At 43.7% G+C, this 9,150-nt stretch overlaps 1 long non-coding RNA gene across 1 annotated transcript; it reads left to right on the top strand.

Moving 5' to 3' along the window:
- Positions 1-896: 896 nt before the first annotated feature.
- LOC125759054 (uncharacterized) lies at positions 897-1,869 on the top strand. Its single transcript, XR_007416656.1, has 3 exons — positions 897-1,033; positions 1,245-1,327; positions 1,791-1,869. It is a non-coding gene; the product is annotated as an uncharacterized LOC125759054 (long non-coding RNA).
- Positions 1,870-9,150: the final 7,281 nt, after the last annotated feature.

The raw sequence follows: 9,150 nt of genomic DNA, 5'->3' as shown, positions 1-9,150 counted from the left end.
CAGTCGTCGATAGTCACATTCATACTCACATTCATCGGCACTCACTCAAGTTCATAAATATGCCCCACTTAAACTCATCGGCACACACTTCAATTCACACTGACGTTTACTCACATTCATCGGCGCTCGTTCACGTTCATACTCACTCTACTCACACTCATCGATACTCGCTCACTTACTCACTCCACTCACCCTCATTGATACTCACCCACTTTTATAATCACAAACTCACGCTCATAGGTACTCACTCACGCTCATACTCACGTCCACTCATACTCGTCGATACTCACATTCATACTCACGTCTACTCAGGCTCATGAGTACTCACTCACGTTCATACTCACGCCTCCTCACACTCATGAGTGCTCACTCACATTCAAACTCACGTCTACCCTCACTCATGAGTACTCACTCACGTTCATACCCACGCCTAATCACACTCATGAGTGCTCACTCACGTTCACACTCACGTCTACTCACACACATGAGTACTCACTCACGTTCATAGTCACACCTACTTACATCATAAGTGCCCACTCACGTTCACACTCACGTGTACTCACACTCATGAGTACTCACTCACGCACATACTCACGCCTACTCACACTCATGAGTGCTCACTCGCGTTCATACTCACTTCTACACACACTCATGAGTACTCACTCACGTTGATACTCATTTCTACTCACACTCACGAGTACTCACTCACGTTCACACTCATGTCTCTTCACACTCATGAGCACTCACTCACGTTCATACTCACGTCTAATCACACTCATGAGTACTCACTCACGTTCATACTCACGTCTACTCACACTCATGAGTACTCACTCACGTTCATACTCATTTCTACTCACACTCATGGGTACTCACTCACGTTCATACTCATTTCTACTCACACTCATGAGTACTCACTCACGTTCATACTCATTTCTACTCAGACTCATGGGTACTCACTCACGTTCATACTCATTTCTACTCACACTCATGGGTACTCATTCACGTTCATACTCACTTCTACTCACACTCATGAGTACTCACTCACGTTCATACTCATTTCTACTCACACTCATGAGTACTCAGTCACCTTCATACTCACTTCTACTCACACTCATGAGTACTCACTCACGTTCATACTCATTTCTACTCACACTCATGAGTACTCAGTCACCTTCATACTAATTTCTACTCACACTCATGAGTACTCACTCACCTTCATACTCATTTCTACTCACACTCATGAGTACTCACTCACGTTCATACTCATTTCTACTCACACTCATGGGTACTCACTCACGTTCATACTCACTTGTACTCACACTCATGAGTACTCACTCACGTTCATACTCATTTCTACTCACACTCATGGGTACTCATTCACGTTCATACTCACTTCTACTCACACTCATGAGTACTCACTCACGTTCATACTCATTTCTACTCACACTCATGAGTACTCAGTCACCTTCATACTCACTTCTACTCACACTCATGAGTACTCACTCACGTTCATACTCATTTCTACTCACACTCATGAGTACTCAGTCACCTTCATACTAATTTCTACTCACACTCATGAGTACTCAGTCACCTTCATACTAATTTCTACTCACACTCATGAGTACTCACTCACCTTCATACTCATTTCTACTCAGACTCATGGGTACTCACTCACGTTCATACTCATTTCTACTCACACTCATGGGTACTCATTCACGTTCATACTCACTTCTACTCACACTCATGAGTACTCACTCACGTTCATACTCATTTCTACTCACACTCATGAGTACTCAGTCACCTTCATACTCACTTCTACTCACACTTATGAGTACTCACTCACGTTCATACTCATTTCTACTCACACTCATGAGTACTCATTCACCTTCATACTCATTTCTACTCACACTCATGAGTACTCAGTCACCTTCATACTCACTTCTACTCACACTCATGAGTACTCACTCACGTTCATACTCATTTCTACTCACACTCATGAGTACTCAGTCACCTTCATACTAATTTCTACTCACACTCATGAGTACTCATTCACCTTCATACTCCTTTCTACTCACACTCATGAGTACTCACTCACGTTCATACTCATTTCTACTCACACTCATGGGTACTCACTCACGTTCATACTCACTTCTACTCACACTCATGAGTACTCACTCACGTTCATACTCATTTCTACTCACACTCATGAGTACTCAGTCACCTTCATACTAATTTCTACTCACACTCATGAGTACTCATTCACCTTCATACTCCTTTCTACTCACACTCATGAGTACTCACTCACGTTCATACTCATTTCTACTCACACTCATGGGTACTCACTCACGTTCATACTCACTTCTACTCACACTCATGAGTACTCACTCACGTTCATACTCACCTCTACTCACACCCCTCATCACTCACTCATACTCACACTCACAACGTTCAAACGAGTGTGAGTGAGTGTGAGTGAGTGTACTCATGAGTGAGTATGCCAAGCTCTGCTTGAGAAGTGGCGTTCACAAGGCCTAGCCGGCCTAGCTACGACGATCGCGCCGCCGCGGGAACGAATCCCTCCTCACGTTTCTTTCTTTTTTTCTGTTTTTTTTTTTTCTTCGCGCGCGCATGCGGCGCGAAGCTTTGTCCCATTCGGTAGCGCCTCGTCTGGCTTGCTTTTGACCTGGCGGGGGCGGGCCGCAGTAGGCTGCAGCAGGCAAGGCCAAAGGGCTTCCTCGCTTCCTCTCCAGCCGTTCGGAGGGTCTCGTATATCTCTTTCTCTGGGCTATCTGTGCAAGGGATTTTTAGTGCGCTGAAGCATTCCGCTTCTTTCTTTCACTTCTTTCCCCCGCACAGCTGCATGCATGCCCGCCAGCACTGAAGGCGTTATGGAAAGCTTCGGAAAAAAAAAGAGAAAACATGCCAGAGGAAATGAGATGGGAGTTTTTTGTTCCTCTAACTCCATTCGACGAATGGCGTCAGATAGTGAATTTACCTCCTTTCTTCCACATAATTTCTTAACGAAGTAAAATTGAGGACGCAGAACTTTATTACACCCACATCATTACACCCTAAGGTAGTACTGTCCAGATGAAGGTAGTATTAAGGAGGATTGTAGCCCTTAAAACGCCCAATTCGGCTAGTTTGCGTTTGCAGTGTGGCTGAATAACAGAAGTGCAATAATTAACTTCTAAACGTTTGTGTCAGCCGCATCATCGTAAATGGGCATTTCAAGCCATGTTCCCTCTGAAAACCGTGCATGTCTTTTTTTGGATCTGGAAAAATGTCAGCAGCCGCCGCACTGGTAGCGCGAGGAGTTCCTGGTCTCAAACATCGCGAAACTGAAACTCGAAAGCTGTACCTCAAGCGTAGCCGGGCAGCCGTGTGGTGACGTTAATGCTAACATCAGTGAAAGGTAGAGGAGCCAGCGTTTAGCCGCTTTACGCTATCGATGACTGAACCGCCGTGACGCCGACTATATTAAATATTACTCAGTCTTCGCAGAAAAGCCCTGTATGCTATTGATAGACGACTAAGTTCCATGAAGTAATTTTCATACACTTAATACATCGTTTTTGCTATCAGTGACTCGGGCTTCTATGAAAATGTGGCTTTTTTATTTCTATCTACTTCTAAATTGAATGTGGTTTTGCACTCGCGTGTACTACATAGCTATCAGCTGTCTGGCGTTCTACGTGGGTATATTTAGTGGAAAAGAAAGAATTACGAAATATATTACGTATTGCATCTATCGGTACATCTGAAACACACAAGAGCTGATAGTGGAAAAATGTCGCGCCATGACCAACTTTCTTACAGCTCTGAAAGAAATATAAACAGCCCTTGAATACAAGACGAGCACCTGTACCTTCATCGCGTGCGTCGATAGTCTGAGTCGTGGCGTAAATATCTGAGATGCGACAAAGCAGTACGTTAATCGTGAAGTCACCCAATACGTTTACTTAACGATAGTTCCCAACATTTTTGTATACCCCAGAGTCAACTTTCTGAGAAGGCTACATGAACAGATGGCGTCAAGGAATGGAATCGGGGTAAGAGGAAAAGAGCCACCCGAACGCGAGTCGAGCAAATTGACTCAGACTTCAGCTCAAAAAAAAAAAAAAAAGACATCCAGACGTGCCCCGGTTTGGAAAAGGAAACCGTTATGTTAATTCAATTTTTTTCCCTGCTTGCATGCGTTCTGGCATGGAATGATATCCAGTTGCTCGTTCATTTCCTGTGATCAAGGACCCGGCATATCATAACAGATCTGATGCTTTGACGCGGCTCTGCTCGTCTCTTTATTTTTTTTCTCCCTCGTGCAATGTCTCCTGATATCTTTCTTTTCGGCACTACAGACCCAACTGTGAGGAGATTGCAAATTTAATTTCCTTTATCTAGTACGGGGGCTCCCAAATGACATCACTCCATGTTTGCGATGAAACGTGCCGCCTCTTTTTCTTTTGACTTTCTCTCATGGAACCGTTCGGGCAATTCAGAACTGCATTCCTTTCCAACTACAGCTACTAACTTCTTTTTATCACTTTGGTCACGTCAGGCTGCATCGATTGGAGAACCGCTCTTTTCCATTTCCTCTTGCAGAGAAGACGCACGAACGCATTTTGCAAAAAAAAAAAAAAAACTCTTATTTTACAGCTCTTTTTCTCTTTCCGATTCCTTACAAAAACTTGAAAATGCGCCTCTTATGCACGAGATAAAATAGCAACGCGGGAAATGCGGGCGCTCGTTTGATGCTGCTTTTTCGTCTTCTGCTTCGTTGTCGTGCGGTATACTTACCACTAGCGTAAAAGGCATTGTCGCCATGAAGAAACTGACGTAAATGTACTCAGAACTCATTAACCTCTAGAATAATTTATTATTGTTCAATGATATTGAAAGTAATAACGGTGCAGTATTCTATGGCAGCTTTCTGCCTAAGTGCAAAACTACACAATTTATTCGGCTGCTTCTCGAAATTCTCTTGAGCATATGGCGCTGAACACAGATGCATGTATATAATATGCGTGCGTGTGTACGTGCGTGTGAGTACAAAGCAATACACGAAGTAAGGTCGCGCAAGAGCACATGTAACTGAACCCCATTATGACATTTGGCAAAAGCCCTCGTGGTTTGTACTTTGTTTTTTCGTACCGTTCGTAGATTCAAGTACCTCAACACTGCATTGCACATTGTTTAGATGTATTGAAAACTAAAAATATTTGCATCCTCCCCATGTCGAAAATAGAAAATTAAAAAAAAACTCTAATGGACAATGGTAGCATGTGACTACATTCTTCTTGTTTTTACTTCTCATTCTTTCTTACTTTTACCGCTTCTCAAAGGCCCCGTATGATGCGCACGACTTTGTGCGTTCTTGCCTGTAAGCAAGCAACTTGCCTTGTAACTAAATTCAGACACAACTTATAGTCATGTTTTCATCATTTTCTGTTTGCGAGCTGCACCTTTATCTATACCGATGTTCGTGTGTTATTTCCTGTTGTGTGTTTTTATAATCTTTTATTTTTTGGTTAATTACTGCCGGCGCTTGATGTAGCGCATTGATTTTCCGTTCTTCTCTATTTCGTTGCTTTTCTATTCACCTAGCCTTTAGGTTGCTTCTTTATTGTGTCGAACGTGAGTGAAGTTTGGAAGGATTTGGATGCATTTAGGCTTGTGTGAAGGAGGTATAATGTGGATGTACAAATAATTACATATGCCCAGTATCCTGCCTTTGTGCCAAGAAAATGAGGTGCAGGAGCCTTGTCAAGCTGCCAGCATATCATATTTTTGCTCTTATCTCAGTATTATTCTGGTGATCACGCCAAAAATGGAATTTCAAGGGAGGTACAATAAGGAACATAAAGCCAGGTCACATAAAACACACACAATTGATGACCTCAACGAAATTGGCAATAAGTTGGTACTCAATATTTGTGGTGCATGTTACTAACTTCTAGAAACAGCTGAAGCTCAAGCTATCGTGCTCGCGTTTGGAATGAGTGTGTTCGCCACGGATCCCTTTAGGGCTGAAAACCTGCTCTCCAGAATGGCTAGTAATAGTAGACTACGAAGCATTCGCATTCGTGTTGTCGAGCGTGCGCAGTATAGTGTGATGTGTGTGTGTGCGTGCCTGTGTGCGTGTGCCTATGTGCGCGCGCGCGCGCGCACGCGCGCGCGCGCGTGTGTGTGTGTGTGTGTGTGTGTGTGTGTGTGTGTGTGTGTGTGTGTGTGTGTCTGCGTGTTCGTTTGTATATGTGAGTGCGCGTGCGCGCGCGCGCGCGCGCGTGTGTGTGTGTGTGTGTGTGTGTGTGAGTGTGTGTGTGTGTGTGTGTGTGTGTGTTTGCGCGCGCGCAAGGATAAATTTTTCTTGGAGGATTTTTGTTTGAAGTCAGCGCCCGTGTCGTTGTAAGCATTTTCGTTATAGTAGATCCAGCATTTCCGTTTTTTGGCCTTGGATCTTACGGGCCAAAACCACAATACATTATTCGGGGGCATGCCATAGAGGGGACTCCTGGTTAATTTTGACAACGTGGGGTATTTTAACGTGCAACTAAGTCCAAGTAAATGCGTATTAGTTTGCATTTCGACCCCATCGAAATGCGGCCTTCGTGACCTGGAACCGAACTACTTTATGCTTAACTAAAGGCGCGTTCTTGTAGGTTTGTTGCTTTTTTTTTCGTTCAGTCCGGAACAATTTTTTCACCGCGCTGGTGTTATTATTATTATTATTATTATTATTATTATTATTATTATTATTATTATTATTATTATTATTATTATTATCATCATCATAATCATCATCATCATCATCATCATCATCATCTGATATACAAGCGTACAGAAATATACAAACGGCAAAGGGAAAATAGGTATGGAGCAGCCTGACAGCTTCCACATGGAGGAGCACAACGCCTAACTGCTTTTTAAGAAGGAAGGAGGAAATAGCAATACAAGTTGAACACAGGATTTATTTATTTATTTATTTATTTATTTATTTATTTATTTATTTATTTACAGGAAAAGGATATGTACAAAAGGGTAGCCCAATCAGGTTTCTGGAGTGCAGGACATGACGAGCCCGATCGCCTCGAGAAGCAACCTTTTCAGAAAGGAATGTCGTCGACGTCCTACCCTTCAGTCCAAGCTGTCTATATTCAGCAGTGACGTACACTGCGTACGAAATGTGGGACACTGTTGTGTAAGTCGTGCGAGCGTTCCACAGCAGACACAATACGCACACGACTGACTGTCCGCTCCACACGTCGTTGTCGGTATATAAGCGCCCGGGCACCAATAGAACAGAGCCAACCCTTAATTTCTGTAAGAGCGATCTACTGAAATTAAGGAAAGAAGTGTTAATTTTAAGGGCTCGTTTTCTTTGTTATACACAATATTAATGAGCACTAACAGACAATAATGCCAAGGAAAGTGTAGGGGATGTTTTCAGTAGTAAATGTAAGGTAAATGTGAAGAAAGAAAAGTGGACGAAAAGATAGCTTGCCGCGGGCAGGGACCGAACCTGCGACCTTCGAATAACGCGTCCGATGCTCTACAAACTGAGCTAAACCGCGGCGGCCATCCCCCCGTCCACTTTATAGGGTATATATGAACATTTAAACGTGGGAGTGTCAGTCAGCGCCGCCAGTAGCCATGACGGCGAGTGTGGAACACACTTTTTCTGCCTGTTGGCGTCACGTAGCACGTGAACTTATTACGAGCTGGCAGCTGACCAATAATCCCTCGCATACTACCTGAAAGCATCATGTCTGCTGAAATTAAGTGTTTTAAGTAAGAGTGATCTACTTACTAGCTAGCAGCAGACCAAAAACGAATGACGCTTGAGCTTTGCCTTCAAGAGTAGAACGCGATAGCGCAGTCGCACCCCGTGCGCATCGACTTCAAACATGCCGCCAGGAAAGGAACGTTTGTTTCATTTCGTTTGTTCCATTTCAAACTATCCTAGAATGTCTACTGGATGTACTACAGTTGCCAAGTGCCCACTACGCCATAATTCTTCCTTTTGCGAATTGGCGAAGTGCCCCCTACTCGTCCCTTGCCACGCTCACCTGCCCACGTTGTAATGGGTGGGCAGCTTCAAACCGCCCACTCGTTGCGCAGCTCACATGTTTGGACACCTGGTGCTATTCTATGATTCTGCCACGCAATATTACATGCGTTAAGGAGACTCCAACCATTGCATGACATTCGTATAGCGTTGTTTTTTAAATGCGAAGCATTTCTTAGCGAACTTCTGCGACTTTGAGCGTATCTATCTATCTATCTATCTATCTATCTATCTATCTATCTATCTATCTATCTATCTATCTATCTATCTATCTATCTATCTATCTATCTATCTAGCCGCCTACGACTTTGTGCTCTCCTGGTCGCTTGGTTAATCGAATGTACACCAAAATTGGTATGGTATAACATGACTGTATGACGAACATCAATGGCAAGTCATAACATGAAAATCAAGACACGAATGTCATGTACAGCATGATTTACATGCCACGCTCATGGCGCGCTGGCGGCCGTTTCGCTAGCTTGATCTGCCCCAAAATTGGTATTGCGTGACGTGACTGTGTGACGAACATAAATAACACATGAGTTAACATGAAAATCATGACACGCATGTCATGTACAGCATGACTTACGTGCCACGCTCATGGTGCGCTGGCGGCCGTTTCGCTAGCTTTATATACACCAAAATTGGTATCTTGCAACGTGACTGTGTAACGAACATAAATAACACGACTTAACATGAAAATCATGACACGCATGTCATGTACGGCATGACTTGCGTGCCACGCTCATGGGGCGCTGGCAGCCGTTTCACTAGCTTGATCTACCCCGAAATTGGTATTGCGCGACGTGACTGTGTGACGAACAGAAAAACACTAGTTAGCATGAAAATCATGACACGCATGTCATGTACAGCATGACTTACGTGCCACGCTCATGGTGCGCTGGCGGCTGTTTCGCTAGCTTGATATACACCAAAATTGGTATCTTGCGACGTGACTGTGTGACGAACATAAAAACACGAGTTAACATGAAAATCATGACACGCATGTCATGTACAGCATGACTTACGTGCCACGCTCATGGTGCGCTGGCGGCCGTTTCGCTAGCTTTATATACACCAAA

This window comes from Rhipicephalus sanguineus, chromosome 1, assembly GCF_013339695.2.
Source record: "Rhipicephalus sanguineus isolate Rsan-2018 chromosome 1, BIME_Rsan_1.4, whole genome shotgun sequence".
NCBI classification, from domain to species: domain Eukaryota; kingdom Metazoa; phylum Arthropoda; class Arachnida; order Ixodida; family Ixodidae; genus Rhipicephalus; species Rhipicephalus sanguineus.
This window is presented reverse-complemented; position numbering and strand designations above follow the sequence as displayed.